An 18,144-nucleotide genomic window follows, 5' to 3' on the forward strand; every position below is an offset into this window, starting at 1 on the left:
AGGATGCCTCCCAGACCTAAGCTGGCACCAGTGCCGACTTTGGCTTTTCTGATAGTCCCAAGTGGCTCCTGCTAACTGCCATCTGGAACACGGGCTTGTGAGTTTTTTTTCCCTGGGGGAAGACTCGGCCTTGGTGTTCAGGGGCCTGTTGCCCAGTGTGGCTGGCGGCCTGCTGAAATTCTGCTTTGGCAAGGATGCCTCCCATAATCAAGCAGGCATCAGGGCCAACTTTGGCTTTCCGGACTGTGCTAAGTGGCTCCTGCAATCTGCCATTAGGAACCTGGGCGCGTGAGTTTTGTTTGCCAGGGAAAAGGGCCAGCATAGGTGTTCTGGTGCCTGTGGCCCAGGATGGCTGGCTGGCTCCTGAAATTCTGCATTGCGCAGAATGCCTACCAGACCCAAGCTAGCACCAGAGTCTACTTTGGCTTCTCGGACTGTGCTAAGTTGCTCCTGCAATCTGCCATCAGGAACCTGGGCTGGTGAGTTTTTCTTGCCAGGGAAAAGGGCTGATTTGTGTTCAGGGGCCTGTGTCCCTGAGCAGATGGCTGGCTCCTGAAATCACACTTAGCGCAGGTTTCCTCCAAGACCCAAGCTCGCACTAGTGACAACTCGGGCTGCTTTGGCAGTGCCAAGTGGCTCTTGCAATGTGCCATAAAGAGCCTGGGCTTGAAAGTTTTTTTTGCCAGAGAAAAGAACCGGATGTGGTGTTCAGGGGGCTGTGGCCCGGAGTGGCCGGGTCGCTGCTGAAATTCGGCATTGCGCCCAATTCCTCCTAGACCCAAACTTGTACCAGCGCTACCTTGGGCTGGTGCGGCAGGGCCAAGTGGCTTCTGCAATCTGCCATCAGGAATCTGGGCTTGAGATTTTTGCTTCCAATGGAAAAGGGTGGTGTTTGTGTTCAGGTGCCTGTCGCCTAGAGTGACTGGCTGGCTCCTGAAATTCCACATTGCCCAGGATATTTCTCAGACCCCAGCTGGCATACAAGGACACGGTGGTTGGTTTTGCAGTGCCAAGTGGCTCCTGCAATCTGCCATCAGGAATCTGGGCTGGTGAGTTTTGCTTGCAAAGGGAAAGGGCTGGCCTTGGTGTTCAGGGGCCTGTGGACTGGAGTGGCCAGCTGGCTCCTGAATTTCCACATTGTGCAGGATTCCTCCAAGGCCCAAGCTGGAAAACCAGGGAACTCGGGTTGGTTTGGCAGTGCCAAGTGGCTCCTGCAATCTGTCATGAGGAACCTGGGCTGGTGAGTATTGTTTCCCAGGGAAAAGCGCCGGCATTGGTGTTCAGGGGCCTGTGGTCTGTAGTGGCCAGCTGGCTCCTAAAATTCTGCATTGTGCAGGATGCCTCCCAGACCCAAGCTTGCATGACTTGCAACTCAGGTTAGTTTGACATTGTCAAGTGGCTCCTGCAATCTGCCATCTGGAATCTGGTCTGGGGAGTTTTGCTAGTCATGGAAAAGGGCCAGTGTTTGTGTTCAGGTGCCTGTGGCCTAGAGTGGCTGGCTGGCTCCTGAAATTCCACATTGCGTGGGATGTTGCTCAGACCCCATCTGGCATATCAGGACACTGTGGTTGGTTTGGCAGTGCCAAGTGGCTACTGCAATCTGCCATCAGGATCCTGGATGCATGAGTTTTGTTTGCAAGGGGAAAGGGCCGGCATTGGTGTTCAGGGGCCTGTGGTCCAGAGTGGCCAGCTGGCTCCTAAAATTCTGCATTGTGCAGGATTCCTCCAAGGTCCAAGCTGGCAAACGAGGTTTGATAAATAGATATGATTCGTGCTGACAAAATTGAAATAGTAATCAACATTGATACAGTAATTATTATTTGGGAATAATAAAATAGTTTAAAATGTAAGGACCAGAGAGAGAAAGGGAGAGGAGGGGTTCCAATCCCCCCTTTCCTGCAGATGTTTAGGCAGTAAGGAGCAAGAGATAACACTAAAAATTACCAATGTAGTATATGATATAGATAATTCATGCTTTGTAAACTGTATAAAAATTATAAAGATCCAACCATGCATCTGACCCCCATGGCCAGAAGCAGGGCTTTCCTTTCAAAAGACTTCCCGACTCGCCCAGATAAAATAATGACTATTAACAAATGAATGAGTCCTTCCTGGGCGATCATCGACCATCTCCCAGGAATGTCCAGAACATTCACAGAACAACACCTGGAAGAGATTACATCGAAGAACGTTGATGTCCTGGCTACAACTGAAAAGAAGACTATCTCGAGGAGCCCAGACAGCCATCCAAACCTATGGACTGACTTTTGTATGGGACTGAATCTGTATAGTTCCTGTTATACATATGTAGGAACTTACAGAAATCTTAGGTCATTTCTGCTCCAAGCAGAATAAACTGTATATAAGCTGGCTACCTGGAGCAGTTGGTGGGAAACTCTGGGGAGACGCTGACACTACGTCAGTTCGACCTAAGTTCACCCAGTGTCAAAATCTGGGGTTGAAGCTGTCTTGGCTGCGGCGGTTTTAAAATACTCTATTTTTTGGTTGTCGATCTAATAAATTTATAAAATTCTTTTTATAAATTTGGCTGCCGATTTGATAATTTACAACCCAAGAAAGACGGAAAAACTGGTTACATTTCAAGGATATGTTAATCACATGAGATTTATTGCTTTGATGCTTGGAACATGGTATTATATTAGTTTTGGCCTACATCATATTAGCTTGGCTCACATTATATTAGCTTAATGTGCAAGTGTCACCAAAAGGTGAATCAAAGGACAATAATGGAGGGGCCTTCATCCAGATGACCACCAAAGAGGGGCTCGACCACTCAAAAGAGTTGCTGAGCATGCGTGATTAAAGGTGGTGATAGGGTGGAGATAGAGGTGTGATTAATCAAAAATGGGAGGAGATGGCTCCGACAGATAAGATAAAAGGGGGAATTTTCGTTTGGCACGTTTGTACATGAAGTCCTGAAGGGTCCAGGGATCTTCAGACTCTGTAACCTGCAGTAAAATATTTTGCTTATGCGCTATTATTGGAACCAAATTATTTCTTATTTTAACCAAATTTTATCCAATTTTGTATATCCTAAGTTACTCAATTAAAATTGCTGCTACTTTAAATTTTTTTTGGCTTTTCCTTGATGGAATAATTTGGGCAAACACAACACTGGAAACTTGGGCTGGTTTGGCAGTGCCAAGTGGCTCCTGCAATCTGCCCTCAGGAACTTGGGTGCGTGAATATTGTTTTCCAGGGAAAAGTGCTGGCATTGCTGTTTAGGAGCCTGTAGCCCAGAGCAGTGGGCTGGCTCCTGAAATCCCGCTTTGTGCAGGATTCCTCCAAGGCCCAAGATGGCAAACCTGGAAACTCGGGCTTATTTGGCAGTGCCAAGTGGGTCCTTCAATCTGCCATCATGAACCTGGATGGGTGAGTTTTGCTTGCCAGGGAAGAAGACCGGTGTTGGTCTTCAGGGGCCTGTGGCCTGAAATTGCTGGCTGACTCCTGAAATCTTGCTTGGCACAGGATTCCTCCAAGGCCCAAGCTGGCAAACCTGGCAACTCTGGCTGGCTTGGTAGTGCCAAGAGGCTCCTGCAGTCAGCAATCAGGAACCCGAGCAGGTGAGTTTTTTTTGCCAGGGCAAAGGGCCGGCGTCGGTGTTAGGGGGCCTGTGGCCTGGAGTGGCCAGCTGGGTCCTTAAATTCCGCATTGCGCAGGATGCCTCCCAGACCCAAACTAGCAACAGTACTAACTCACCCTGGTTTGGCAGTGCCAAAATGCTCCTGCAGTCTGCCATCAGGAATTTGGCGTGCTGAGTTTTGTTTGCCAGGAAATAGGGCCGGCAGTTGTGTTCAGGGTGCTAGTGCCCGGAGTGGCCGGCTGGCTACTGAAATTCCATATTGCGCAGGATGCCTCCCAGACTGATGCTGGCACTAGTGCCAACTTAGGCTGGTTAGGCAGTACCAGGTGGCTCCTGCAATATGCTATCAGGAACCTGGACTAGTGAGTTTTGTTTGGCAGAAAAAAAGGCAGTGTTGTTGTTCAGGGGCTGAGTGGCTGGCTGGCTTCTGATATTCCACATTATGCAGGATGTTTCCCAGACCACAGCTGGCACACTAAGCAACTTGGGCTTCTTTGGCAGTGCCCAGCGACTCCAGCAATCTGCCGTCAGGGACCTGGGCGGGTGAGATTCGTTTCCTAGGGAAAAGTGCCAGCATTGGCGTTCGGGCGGCCTGTGGCCCAGAGTGGACAGCTGGCTGCTGAAATTCCGCAGTGGGCAGGATGCCTACCAAACCCAAGCTGGCGCCAGTCCCAACTGCGGCTTGTCTGACCGTGCCAAGTGGCTCCTGCAAGCTGCCATCAGAAACCTGGGCAGGAGAGTTTGGCTTGCCAGAGAAAAAGGGTGGCATTAGTGTTCAGGGGCTTGTGGCCCAGAGTGGACAGCTGGCTCCTGAAATTCCGCATGATGCCTCCCAAACCCAAGCTAGCACCAGTTTCAACTCAGGCTTCTCTGACTGTATCAAGGGACTTCCGATATGTGCCATCAGGAACCCAGGCCGGTGAGTTTTGTTTGCCAGGGTAAAGGGCCGGCCTTGGTGTTCAGGGGCCTGTGGCCTGGACTGGCTGGCTGGCTTTGGAAATTCTGCATTGTGCAGGATGCCTCCCAGACCCAATCTGGAAAACCCGGGACGTTGGGTTGGGTTGGCAGGGCCAAGTAGCTCCTGCAATCTGCCATCAGGAACCTGGGTGGGTGAGTTTTGCTTGCCAGGGAAAAGGGCCCACATTAGTATTCAGGGGCCTGTGGCCAGGGGTTGCTGGCTCCCTGCTTAAATTGTGCATTGCTCAGGATGCCTCCCAGACCCAAGCTGGCGCCAGTGCCAACTGCTGCTTATAGGACCGTGCCAAGTGGCTCCTGCAATCTGCCATCACAAAACTGGGTGGGTGAGTTTTATTTCCCTAAGGAAAGGGTGGGCCTTGGTTTTCAGGAACCTGTTGCCTAGATTTGCCAGCTGCCTGCTGAATTTCACCATTGCGCAGGATGCCTCCAAGGCCCAAGCTGGGAAACCAGGGAACTCAGGCTGGTTTGACAGTGTCAAGTGGCTCCTGCAATCTGCTATCAGGAACCCAGGCAGGTGAGTTTTGTTTTCAAGGGGAAAGGGCCAGCATTGGTGTTCAGGGGCCTTTGGCCTGGACTGGCCTGCTTGCTTTTGAAATTCTGCATTGCACAGGATGCCTCCCAGACCCAAGCTGGCACCACTTGCAAGCCAGGCTAGTTTGACAGTGCCAAGTGTCTCCTGCAGTCTGCCATCAGGAACCTGGGCTGGTGAGTTTTGGTTGCCAGGGAAAGGGCTGGCCTTGGTGTTCAGCAGCCTTTGGCTTGGGGTGGCAGGCTGGCTTTTGAAATTCCACCTTGCACAAGGTGTTTTTCGGAGATAAACAAAAGTCTGTAAGTTTTATGAAAGTTGTAAAGCTGGTATGTTTATTACAGCAGTGGATGCACGTGGGAATCGTTCCTCTAAAATGACATGCGTTCTTCTGGGAACTTCAGGTCCCTTTATATCTCCCTCTCAAATACATATGCATACAATTTCACAACAGGTTTATACATATTCATTCTACTGGTTTCAGTGACACTTGTTACTAATTCTTCAGAAAGAACTCCTGGGTCAGGTTGCCCTGCTCTGTCTGCCCCCCTCCTCCCCTCCTATCTCTTGTCCTTCTGCTGAAGCAGTCCTTAGCCCTTCCAAGAACAGGCTCTTTGAGAGAACAGGCAGTCAGACTAAACAGCAAGCTACAGATAACTCAAAGATGTACATTTCACCTAAATCAAAATGGATTTCCAGCATGGAAAATTTCCGCTATGCCTCTCACACCCAAGCTGGCAAACCCGGGAACTCTGGTTGGTTTGGCAGTGCCAAGTGGCTCGTGCAATCTGCCATCAAGAACCTGGACCGGTGAGTTTGGTTTGCCAAGGAAAAGGGACGGCCTTGGTGTTCAGGGGCCTGTGGCCTGGAGTGACCAGCTGCCTGCTAAAATTCCACATTGCGCAGGATGCCTCCCAGACCCAAGCTCGCACCAGTACCAACTCAGGCTGCTTTGACAGTGCCAAGTGGCTCCTGCAATCTGCCATCAGGAAGCCAGGTGGGTGAGTTTTGTTTGTTAGGGAAAAGGGTCGGCCTTGGTGTTCAGGGACCTGTGGCCCCAAGTGGCCAGCTGTCTCCTTGTGGGAGAATTAGGGAAATAACGTGCGGAAGATTTCGAGCCGTACGTGTAGTTAGGGGGCCCCCTCCTCATCCTGTAGTCAGACCCTCGCTCCCACCCGGCCGCTCCCAGCCGGACATGAGTCAGGGAAGTGACACAGGCTACCCAAGCCATAAGTACCCCTGAGACTCTGCAATAAACGCCATTTTGCTATCCACCACATTGGTGTCTGTAGCATTTGGACCGAGTAATCCTGTTGGATTTGGGTCGCCATGCCGGTGCCCAGAACCAGACCACCACGCCGAAGCTGCAACATCTCCTGAAATTCCACATTGCGCAGGATGCCTCCCAGACCCAAGCTAGCACCAGTACCAACTCAGGCTGCTTTGACAGTGCCAAGTGGCTCCTGCAATCTGCCATCAGGAACCTGGGCTGGTGAGTTTTCTTTCCAGTTTTGCTGGATCTATTACAGTTTTCTTCGCCAGCAGACACCTGGAAATTTCTCTGGATTCTGGTTTACCGTTCAAATTTAGTTGGCCCATGCTGCCGGGGCCCGGAACCAGGCCACCACGCCTAAGCTGCAACATTCTAGTGCCGAAACCCGGGAACCAACACCCGGGGTCGGGAATTGCTTGGACAGGGAGCGGCGGCTACACAGCTGGACTACTGCAGCGGGGAGGACGCCCCCGGACCAGCGAGGGACATGGAAGCAATCATGAAGGTCGTAACTCAAATACATGCTCAGTGGGATATCGATTGAAAGCTTAAGGATCTATGTCTCGCTATTCCAAGACTCATTAAATTAGGGGCAATAGATAGCCCCGTGGATATTCTCCATTCGGAGAAATGGGACCATTGTACTAAGGTTTTTGCCGAGGAAACTATGTCCTGTGGCTCAGGAAAAGCTCTTAAGTCTAGGGGCAGAGTTGTGCAAGCCCTGCAAAAGGCAAGGGAAGAGCAGGACACCTGGCGTGCTGCGAAAACCTGGCTGCTGGCCACACTGCAGCTGGGGGTGGGCGCGGCGACGCAGACTGCGGAGGACTTAGAGCAAACCGGCGGAGAGAAGCCGTGAACGCTGGACCCCCACCCCTGCAGACCGGCTTACCATCAGAGGGAGGGGAGGACGCGTGGTCGTTTTGGCAGGGGCCCGCGGAGGAGGCGAGGGTGGCAGCAAAACTGCCAAACCCCGAAGGGGAGGATAAAAATGCATTACCTCCATATGCGTTTGAAAATGGCGGTGAAATGCGTGTTCAGGGTAGAAATGAAGGCGCCGCGGGCGGAAGTGGAGTCAGCCCACTTAACAATGCATGTGCGGATGAGCGGGGGGACGGGGCGGCCCCCGTGCAGGAGCGTATGTCCAATCAGAGCGCTCAGCTCACATTCGGTCCTTATAGGGCAAGGACCTCCCCCAGCAGGAGGCGGGGGGAACCCAGGGGGAAGGAATGGTCCGACCCCCGCAAGAAGGGCCAGGGTCGGAGCCCGAGAAAAAGGCAGAGCAGCCCGGAATTGTCCGAGCAGTCGTCTTCCGCTGGGACTCGGACTCGAGCTCCGATTCGGAGCGGGGGTCGGGGAGTTCCAATTCAGACTTGAGTTTTAACAGAAGAAGGGCAGCGGCACAAAAGGAAACTAGCCACAGCGCTCCTGCATGGGTAAAGGGGATACCGGAGAAAGATTGAACTTCGCTTACAGACTGGCGTAAGATTAAAATAGTGTGTGCTGGATGGACTCCATCCATGAAGCTGGTGTTTCCAGTCAGGGTGGGGGGACCCGGCAGAAACCAAAGGACCTATTCCCCATTAAACCCGAAAGACGTGCAGGCAATTATTAAAGCAATCGCAGATAGGGGGATTAATTCTGCCATGGTTTCAACACTTATCGATGGTGTTTTTGGGGGAGATGACATGTTACCTTTTGACATTAAGCAGACTTGCCGAATGATTTTTGACGGGCCAGGGATGATTATATTTAAGCAGGAATGGGAAGATAACTGTATTAAACAGCTAGCTCTGCTAACAGGGGCAGACCATCCACTGCACGGCTCCAGCATACAGAGGCTAATGGGCACAGACCCCACTATGATCACCCCTCAGGCACAGGCTGAGGGCTTGCAGGCACATGAGGTTATGACAACAACTCGTGCTGCCCGAGAAGCCATCCGTGTTGCCTCCAAAGTAATAGCCAAGCTGTCACCTTGGGCTACAATAAAGCAAAGTGAAAGTGAAAGTTTCACTCAGTTTGTGGACCATCTGCAGTCAGCCTTGGAAGCCTCCACATTACCCTCAGAGGCAAAAGGTCCAGTGCTGGCAGAGTGCCTACACCAACAATGTAACTCAGCCACCAAGGACATTTTAAGATCGCTGCCACAGGGGTCTAACATAGCTGCCATGATCAGGCATGTTGCAAAGGAAGAACACCTTGCTCCTATCCAAGCAGCAGTTCACACTGCAATAACGAGTGTCATGGCATGCTTTAAGTGTGGCCAGGTTGGGCACGTGGCAATAAACTGCCCCCAGTTAGGACACCCATCAGCAGCTGCTCCACCACGCCAGGGGAAACCGAGGGGACCATGCTGGGCATGTGGTAGGAAGGGGCATTTGGCTAAGGAATGCAGATCCAAGCATCAGGGAAACGGGAGAGGGAGGGAGCAGCCGGGCTGTATCCAGCCTCCTCCCACTGGGAACATGCAGCGGCCCAGCTACAGCAACCTTCAATGGGGCACAGGGTACCCATGCCCACCACTACCAGCCTTTCAGGGAATGTCCAACTTTGCCACCCAGCCAATGGTCCAACCGAACCCACCTGCACCTCAGGAATACCAAAAAAACAGCCCCTTGGGGAAGAGGTCCCTGGGTGGCTTTGGCCATAAAAGCATGGGAACGGGACCCGTGGGTGGCTGTCACCACAAAGGTGGGCAAGCACCCACTGATTGTGTGGGCAGTGTGTCGTCTCCACAACAGCTCCAACGACTCAGCCATCTGCCTTCCCTTCTGGGTAGACACAGGGTCAGATGTCACCGTCATCCCAGGCATACATTGGCCTCAACCATGGAAGCTAGAAGCAGCCCCCATGTCACCAACATGTTTTATGAAAAATCCTTTCCATAGGATTTTTTCCCCTCCTGGGAAGCTGAGAGGCCTCAGGAACAAACTGTAAACAATTCTTATTTGCTGCTGTGGAATGCAACAGGGGGGAGTCTGTGATTGGCCCTGTCAGACTGTTTGCAATTAAGAGCCTATCACAGATCACCTGTCCGGCCGGTCTCGGTCTGAGAAGACCTTTGTTTTCACATTCCTTTTCTATTCTTAGCTTAGACTTGTAGTGAAATCCTTCTCTCTATTCCTTTAGTATAGTTTTTATATATTATCTATCATATAATAATAAATCAAGCCTTCTGATACATGGAGTCAGCTTTCTCGTCTCTTCCCTCATCTTGGGACCCCTGTGAACGAGGTAGCACCCCCATGGTGGGCGGAGTTGGAGGGCTGTCCCGAGCCCACAAGAGCACCCAACCAGTGGCAATAACCCTCTGCACCGAGAGAGGACCGGGAAGAACTATCACTCTCACTACATATGTGATGTCGGACTGTCCACCCTTACTGGGAAGAGATGCCCTTGCCCTGCTGGATGTTAGGGTGACAAATTTATTCTAAGGGCCCCTGTAGCATACCCACCATTGCCCATCAAGCTGACTTGGAAAGCAGCTGACCCAGTGTGGGTCGAACAGTGGCCCTTATCAACACCTCGAATTCTTGTGTAATTCACGGCTAACTAACTCATTGAGTTAGTTAGCCGTGAATTACACAAGATTCATATAGAACCCTCCACAAGTCCATGGAACATTCCAATTTTTTTGATACCCAAGCGGTCTGGTGAAGGCTTCCATCTCCTGCACGATCTGCGGGAAGTGAACAAGCGAATCCCGCCTATGGGACCTGTCCAAACGTCGCTACCCATGAACTCGATGATACCGAGAGGACAACCCTGTGCAGTGCTCGACATCAAAGACTGCTTCTTTTCTATCCCCCTGCACGAAGACGACAAAGAGTGTTTCGCCTTTTCCATAGTCTTCCCAAACAGCCATTGGCCTAACATATGCTTCCAATGGAGGATGTTTCCACAGGGAATGCTCAACTCCCCTACCATCTGCCAGATCACCGTGGACCGAGCACTAGCACCTGTCCGGCAGAGCAATCCAACTGTAACCATCGTGCAGTACATGGACGACATCCTGATCGCAGCACCATCCACAAGTCAAGTGGACCAGCTGGTGTCAACTGTCTCCGAGACCCTGAGGACGAATGGCTTTGAGGTAGCAAGTGCAAAAATAAAAAAGGGACCATGCGTGACCTTCCTAGGAGTGGGAATCACAAGCTCCTACATAACTCCTCCCCAGATGAAAATCCGCCGGGACATCAAGACGCTGCACGACATGCAACAGCTGGTAGGGTCCTTACAGTGGCTCCGTAACATCGTCTTGATTCCTCCCGAGGTCATGGATCCTCTAAATGACCTCTTGAAAGGGAAGAACCCATGGGAAAACCCTGACACCAGAAGCGGTAAGCTCGCTCAATTTCATTGAATGTCAGATGTCAGAGAGCATGCTCACCAGATGGGATTCGAGTGCTCCGGTCGACTTGTATGTCCACTTTACAAAAAAGGGGGGAGTGGGAGCCTTAGCCCAAGGACCCCCTGACAAGGCCCAACCGATACTATGGGTGGTCTTGGGGAAACCGTCGCGTGCCTTTAACCCGGAGTAGAGTGCCTCTGCAACCTCATTATGAAAGGCAGAAAACTCGCCCTAAGACATCTAGGCATTGAGCCGTCCAAGATAAGCTTGCCTCTCCACAAACAGCTCTCTGTGCAGTCAACAACAATATCGGAATATCTAGCGATAGCCCTCACAGGATTTGGATGAGAAATTCGCTACGCAGAAAAACCCCCTTGGACTCGGCTGCTCATGGTCATCGATATCAACCTCCCACCAAAGGTGGTCCATAGACCACAGGCAAGGCCAACCATCTTCACGGACGCATCATCGCAGACCTCCACCGCAGCAGCAGTGTGGCAGTCAGGAGAAGAGTGGCAATGTGTCAAGGCAACCGACCCCACGCTTTCGGTCCAACAGCTTGAAGCAGCAGCTGTGGTGCTAGCGTGTGGACTGTTCCCAGAGGAACACCTTAACATTGTGACTGACTCCATATTTGTGGCAAAACTCTGCTTAGCCATGTCCGGACCAGGTGTATCAGTGTCCCCAGTGGCAACGATGCTGGAGGAAGCGCTCTATTCACGGAAAGGTACCATATCAGTCATCCACATCAACAGCCACGACCCAATCAAAGGGTTCTACCAGATAGGCAACGACAAGGCTGACGCCGCAGCAAAGGGCGTATGGACACTGAAAGAAGCTCATCAGTTGCACGAAACCCTTCACATGGGAGCTAAAGCACTTGCGAGAAAGTGTTGGATTTCTACTGCAGACACAAAGCACGTTGTTGCAATGTGCCCACATTGCCAGAAGTCGCCACTATGGTCGAGTGGTGTCAACCCCAGAGGCCTCAAAGCCTCAGAAGTGTGGCAAACAGACTTTACACAATGCCAGCTGTTGAAACCCCGAGCGTGGCTCGCAGTTACTGTAGATACGTACAGCGGCATGATTGTGGCCACACAGCATCTCAAGATGGACTCCAACATTGGCTGACGGCCATGGCATGGCTTGGAGTTCCAAAGCAAATCAAAACGGACAACGGCCCAAACTTCATCTCAAAGGTAGTCCAGACATTCGCCTCGAAATGGAACATCGCTGTTATACGGCATCCCATATAACAGCACGGTACAAGCCATCGTCAAAAGAGCAAACCAGACTCTGAAAACTAAGCTGGAAGTGCTAGCAAAGGCAGAAGGCTTCTCCAATGCCATTCCCTCGGGCGACCAAGCGCGTATCCTGGCGACTGCGCTGCTAGCATTAAATCAATACCCTAGGGGGGATGAGACAAACAGTCCTGCTCAGAAAAACTGGGCCACTCAGGCACTAGAGGAGGGCCTGCGGGTGGTGATCAAAAACGAACTGGGGCAGTGGGAACAGGGTTGGAAATTGGTGCTCACGGGGCTGGGATATGCGGCTGCTAAAAAGGACGGGCACATTAAATGGTGTCCACTTAAGTCAGTCAAGCCCGACCTTCACCATGAGCAGAATGAGACTGATGAGAGTTGTGAGTTTTTGTTTACAGGACATGCTTGTGGGGCATGCTCGTGACGCGTACGTCCCCGTTCCAGAGGACGGACCACCAAGCCGTCCCGCAGCGCCCGAGAGAGCAGCGCGGGTGAGACCCAAACATCAACGGTGTTTCTGTGTGCTCTTGCTGTTGAGGCTTGTCGCCAGAGGGCAAGCCAGCCCAGACCACTACCCTTATCAGCCATTCAGGTGGGTCATACAACACCTTAGCAGTGGCAAGGTGCTCAAAGAAATCACCACACCAAACACCCCATCCTTCGTACTTCGCTTTACCGACTTGTTTCCGGGACGACCAAAGGTAGACCCCTATTCCCCACACGTCACACAAATATACCTATCCTACTGGTGTCCAGTCTCAAACCCAGGAAAAAGCTACTGCAATCACCCAGGGTGGGGATACTGTGGGCATTGGGGCTGCGAAACCATTGTTACAGATGCCAGACCATCAGGGCCTTGGTGGGATCCACAAGAGCCCGACAGGTTCTTACAGTTCACCTGGGCACCCTCCGGATGCAAAAGACCCTTCTTTTTCCACGGAAATTTCCATCAAAACAGTCATAAAATCCCTAAATTTCCGAAATGCACCAACCTACAACATGACGGTTTTGCAGCCAGGTCACCCCAGTTGGACCACGGGCAAAACATGGACAGTAGTCGTTCAAGGGTCAAAAGAGTGGGTGAACGTGCAAATTATCAGACTCCCAGCCTCTATGTCCCAATCAGTCGGACCCAATCTGGTTCTGGTAGTGAGTAAACCCAGGGAAGAGATCTCAGTTAACAGTAGTTCTAGCCACGAAAGGCAGAGGTCGGAACTAGTCTCCCCATCCGATCTCCTAATCGAACCGAACCTTTCCAATTCATTCATAAACGTGTTAAATGCTACCTTCATATCGTTAAATCCGTCTAATCCGAACTTCACAGAATCATGCTGGTTATGCTATGATGCACAACCCTTTTTTTGCGAAGGCGTTGTCTTCGATCTCCCATTCATCTTCTCAAAGTCAAACAATCCACGCCAATGCAGATGGGACACCCCCCAGAGAGGCATTACCCTAAGTCAGGTTACAGGCCAAGGCAAATGCTTTGGCAATGCAACCTTGGCAAAGCAGATGGGCAATGTCTGCAAGGAATTCGGCAAACTTAAGGGAGGGAAGTTCCAGTGGGTGATCCCAGCTGCATCGGGAATGAGGGTCTGTCACCGATCCGGGGTAAGCCCATGTGTACTCCTCGAAAAATTCGATCACTCTAACGACTTTTGTGTCCAAGTTCTAATTGTCCCTAGGGTCCTGTACCACTCAGACGAAGAAGTGTACTACCTTTTTGAAGAAACCAGCAGGCTCCACAAAAGAGAAATAATGACAGGCTTAACTATAGCCATGCTACTCGGCCTAGGAGCAGCCGGAACGGCCACTGGCATCTCAGCCCCTAGCGACCCAACACCAAGGACTGTTCCAGCTGCAAATGACCATCGATGAGGACCTGCAAAGGACCGAGAAGTCCATCTCTTCGCTGGAAAAATCCCTTTCCTCACTCTCAGAAGTTGTTCTCCAAAATAGGAGAGGGCTGGACCTCTTGTTCATGCAGCAAGGACGCCTGTGTGCTGCCTTGAAAGAGGAATGCTGCTTTTATGCAGACCACACCGGAGTTGTCAGAGACTCCATGGCCGAACTGAGAAACCGCTGAACCAAAGAAAAATGGACAGAGAAGCTCAACAGGGCTGGTTCGAGTCGTGGTTCAACCAGTCTCCATGGCTCACCACCCTGATCTCCACCCTAATAGGCCCAATCACTATAATCTTACTAACCCTAATCTTTGGGCCTTGCATACTAAACAAACTGGTGCTATTTGTTAAAAGGCGTTTGGAAACGGTTAACATTTTGTTTCTGGAGTGCCGGCAACTACTTTAAGGCATGCTAAAGTTACTAACACACTTACAATTTTACACTAATTCTACTAACCAATGAAATTGTGTAACCTTTGCATTTTATAACTTTGTAAGACGTTTACTAATCATGGGGGGGGGGGAAATGTGGGAGAATTAGGGAAATAACGTGCGGAAGATTTCGGGCCGTACGCGTAGTTAGGGGGCCCCCTCCTCATCCTGTAGTCAGACCCTCGCTCCCACCCGGCCGCTCCCAGCCGGACATGAGTCAGGGAAGTGACACAGGCTACCCAAGCCATAAGTACCCCTGAGACTCTGCAATAAACGCCATTTTGCTATCCACCACATTGGTGTCTGTAGCATTTGGACCGAGTAATCCTGTTGGATTTGGGTCGCCATGCCGGTGCCCAGAACCAGACCACCACGCCGAAGCTGCAACATCTCCTGAAATTCCACATTGCGCAGGATGCCTCCCAGACCTAAGCAGATCCCACCTGTAACTCTGGTTGCTTTGACAGTGCCAAGTGGCTCCTGCAATCTGCCATCAGGAACCTGGGCTGGTGAGTTTTCTTTCCAGTTTTGCTGGATCTATTACAGTTTTCTTCGCCAGCAGACACCTGGAAATTTCTCTGGATTCTGGTTTACCGTTCAAATTTAGTTGGCCCATGCTGCCGGTGGCTCAAATAGCTGTGTTGAGCATGTGCTGAAGTGCTCCACAGAAATATGAGTTTACAGATCTACTGAAATTGTAATCTCAAAGGTAGTCCAGACATTCGCCTCGAAATGGAACATCGCTGTTATACGGCATCCCATATAACAGCACGGTACAAGCCATCGTCAAAAGAGCAAACCAGACTCTGAAAACTAAGCTGGAAGTGCTAGCAAAGGCAGAAGGCTTCTCCAATGCCATTCCCTCGGGCGACCAAGCGCGTATCCTGGCGACTGCGCTGCTAGCATTAAATCAATACCCTAGGGGGGATGAGACAAACAGTCCTGCTCAGAAAAACTGGGCCACTCAGGCACTAGAGGAGGGCCTGCGGGTGGTGATCAAAAACGAACTGGGGCAGTGGGAACAGGGTTGGAAATTGGTGCTCACGGGGCTGGGATATGCGGCTGCTAAAAAGGACGGGCACATTAAATGGTGTCCACTTAAGTCAGTCAAGCCCGACCTTCACCATGAGCAGAATGAGACTGATGAGAGTTGTGAGTTTTTGTTTACAGGACATGCTTGTGGGGCATGCTCGTGACGCGTACGTCCCCGTTCCAGAGGACGGACCACCAAGCCGTCCCGCAGCGCCCGAGAGAGCAGCGCGGGTGAGACCCAAACATCAACGGTGTTTCTGTGTGCTCTTGCTGTTGAGGCTTGTCGCCAGAGGGCAAGCCAGCCCAGACCACTACCCTTATCAGCCATTCAGGTGGGTCATACAACACCTTAGCAGTGGCAAGGTGCTCAAAGAAATCACCACACCAAACACCCCATCCTTCGTACTTCGCTTTACCGACTTGTTTCCGGGACGACCAAAGGTAGACCCCTATTCCCCACACGTCACACAAATATACCTATCCTACTGGTGTCCAGTCTCAAACCCAGGAAAAAGCTACTGCAATCACCCAGGGTGGGGATACTGTGGGCATTGGGGCTGCGAAACCATTGTTACAGATGCCAGACCATCAGGGCCTTGGTGGGATCCACAAGAGCCCGACAGGTTCTTACAGTTCACCTGGGCACCCTCCGGATGCAAAAGACCCTTCTTTTTCCACGGAAATTTCCATCAAAACAGTCATAAAATCCCTAAATTTCCGAAATGCACCAACCTACAACATGACGGTTTTGCAGCCAGGTCACCCCAGTTGGACCACGGGCAAAACATGGACAGTAGTCGTTCAAGGGTCAAAAGAGTGGGTGAACGTGCAAATTATCAGACTCCCAGCCTCTATGTCCCAATCAGTCGGACCCAATCTGGTTCTGGTAGTGAGTAAACCCAGGGAAGAGATCTCAGTTAACAGTAGTTCTAGCCACGAAAGGCAGAGGTCGGAACTAGTCTCCCCATCCGATCTCCTAATCGAACCGAACCTTTCCAATTCATTCATAAACGTGTTAAATGCTACCTTCATATCGTTAAATCCGTCTAATCCGAACTTCACAGAATCATGCTGGTTATGCTATGATGCACAACCCTTTTTTTGCGAAGGCGTTGTCTTCGATCTCCCATTCATCTTCTCAAAGTCAAACAATCCACGCCAATGCAGATGGGACACCCCCCAGAGAGGCATTACCCTAAGTCAGGTTACAGGCCAAGGCAAATGCTTTGGCAATGCAACCTTGGCAAAGCAGATGGGCAATGTCTGCAAGGAATTCGGCAAACTTAAGGGAGGGAAGTTCCAGTGGGTGATCCCAGCTGCATCGGGAATGAGGGTCTGTCACCGATCCGGGGTAAGCCCATGTGTACTCCTCGAAAAATTCGATCACTCTAACGACTTTTGTGTCCAAGTTCTAATTGTCCCTAGGGTCCTGTACCACTCAGACGAAGAAGTGTATTACCTTTTTGAAGAAACCAGCAGGCTCCACAAAAGAGAAATAATGACAGGCTTAACTATAGCCATGCTACTCGGCCTAGGAGCAGCCGGAACGGCCACTGGCATCTCAGCCCTAGCGACCCAACACCAAGGACTGTTCCAGCTGCAAATGACCATCGATGAGGACCTGCAAAGGACCGAGAAGTCCATCTCTTCGCTGGAAAAATCCCTTTCCTCACTCTCAGAAGTTGTTCTCCAAAATAGGAGAGGGCTGGACCTCTTGTTCATGCAGCAAGGACGCCTGTGTGCTGCCTTGAAAGAGGAATGCTGCTTTTACGCAGACCACACCGGAGTTGTCAGAGACTCCATGGCCGAACTGAGAAACCGGCTGAACCAAAGAAAAATGGACAGAGAAGCTCAACAGGGCTGGTTCGAGTCGTGGTTCAACCAGTCTCCATGGCTCACCACCCTGATCTCCACCCTAATAGGCCCAATCACTATAATCTTACTAACCCTAATCTTTGGGCCTTGCATACTAAACAAACTGGTGCTATTTGTTAAAAGGCGTTTGGAAACGGTTAACATTTTGTTTCTGGAGTGCCGGCAACTACTTTAAGGCATGCTAAAGTTACTAACACACTTACAATTTTACACTAATTCTACTAACCAATGAAATTGTGTAACCTTTGCATTTTATAACTTTGTAAGACGTTTACTAATCATGGGGGGGGGGGAAATGTGGGAGAATTAGGGAAATAACGTGCGGAAGATTTCGGGCCGTACGCGTAGTTAGGGGGCCCCCTCCTCATCCTGTAGTCAGACCCTCGCTCCCACCCGGCCGCTCCCAGCCGGACATGAGTCAGGGAAGTGACACAGGCTACCCAAGCCATAAGTACCCCTGAGACTCTGCAATAAACGCCATTTTGCTATCCACCACATTGGTGTCTGTAGCATTTGGACCGAGTAATCCTGTTGGATTTGGGTCGCCATGCCGGTGCCCAGAACCAGACCACCACGCCGAAGCTGCAACATCTCCTGAAATTCCACATTGCGCAGGATGCCTCCCAGACCTAAGCAGATCCCACCTGTAACTCTGGTTGCTTTGACAGTGCCAAGTGGCTCCTGCAATCTGCCATCAGGAACCTGGGCTGGTGAGTTTTCTTTCCAGTTTTGCTGGATCTATTACAGTTTTCTTCGCCAGCAGACACCTGGAAATTTCTCTGGATTCTGGTTTACCGTTCAAATTTAGTTGGCCCATGCTGCCGGTGGCTCAACATAGCTGTGTTGAGCATGTGCTGAAGTGCTCCACAGAAATATGAGTTTACAGATCTACTGAAATTGTACTTTT

Source organism: Serinus canaria, chromosome 5 (assembly GCF_022539315.1).
Source record: "Serinus canaria isolate serCan28SL12 chromosome 5, serCan2020, whole genome shotgun sequence".
Classification (NCBI taxonomy): domain Eukaryota; kingdom Metazoa; phylum Chordata; class Aves; order Passeriformes; family Fringillidae; genus Serinus; species Serinus canaria.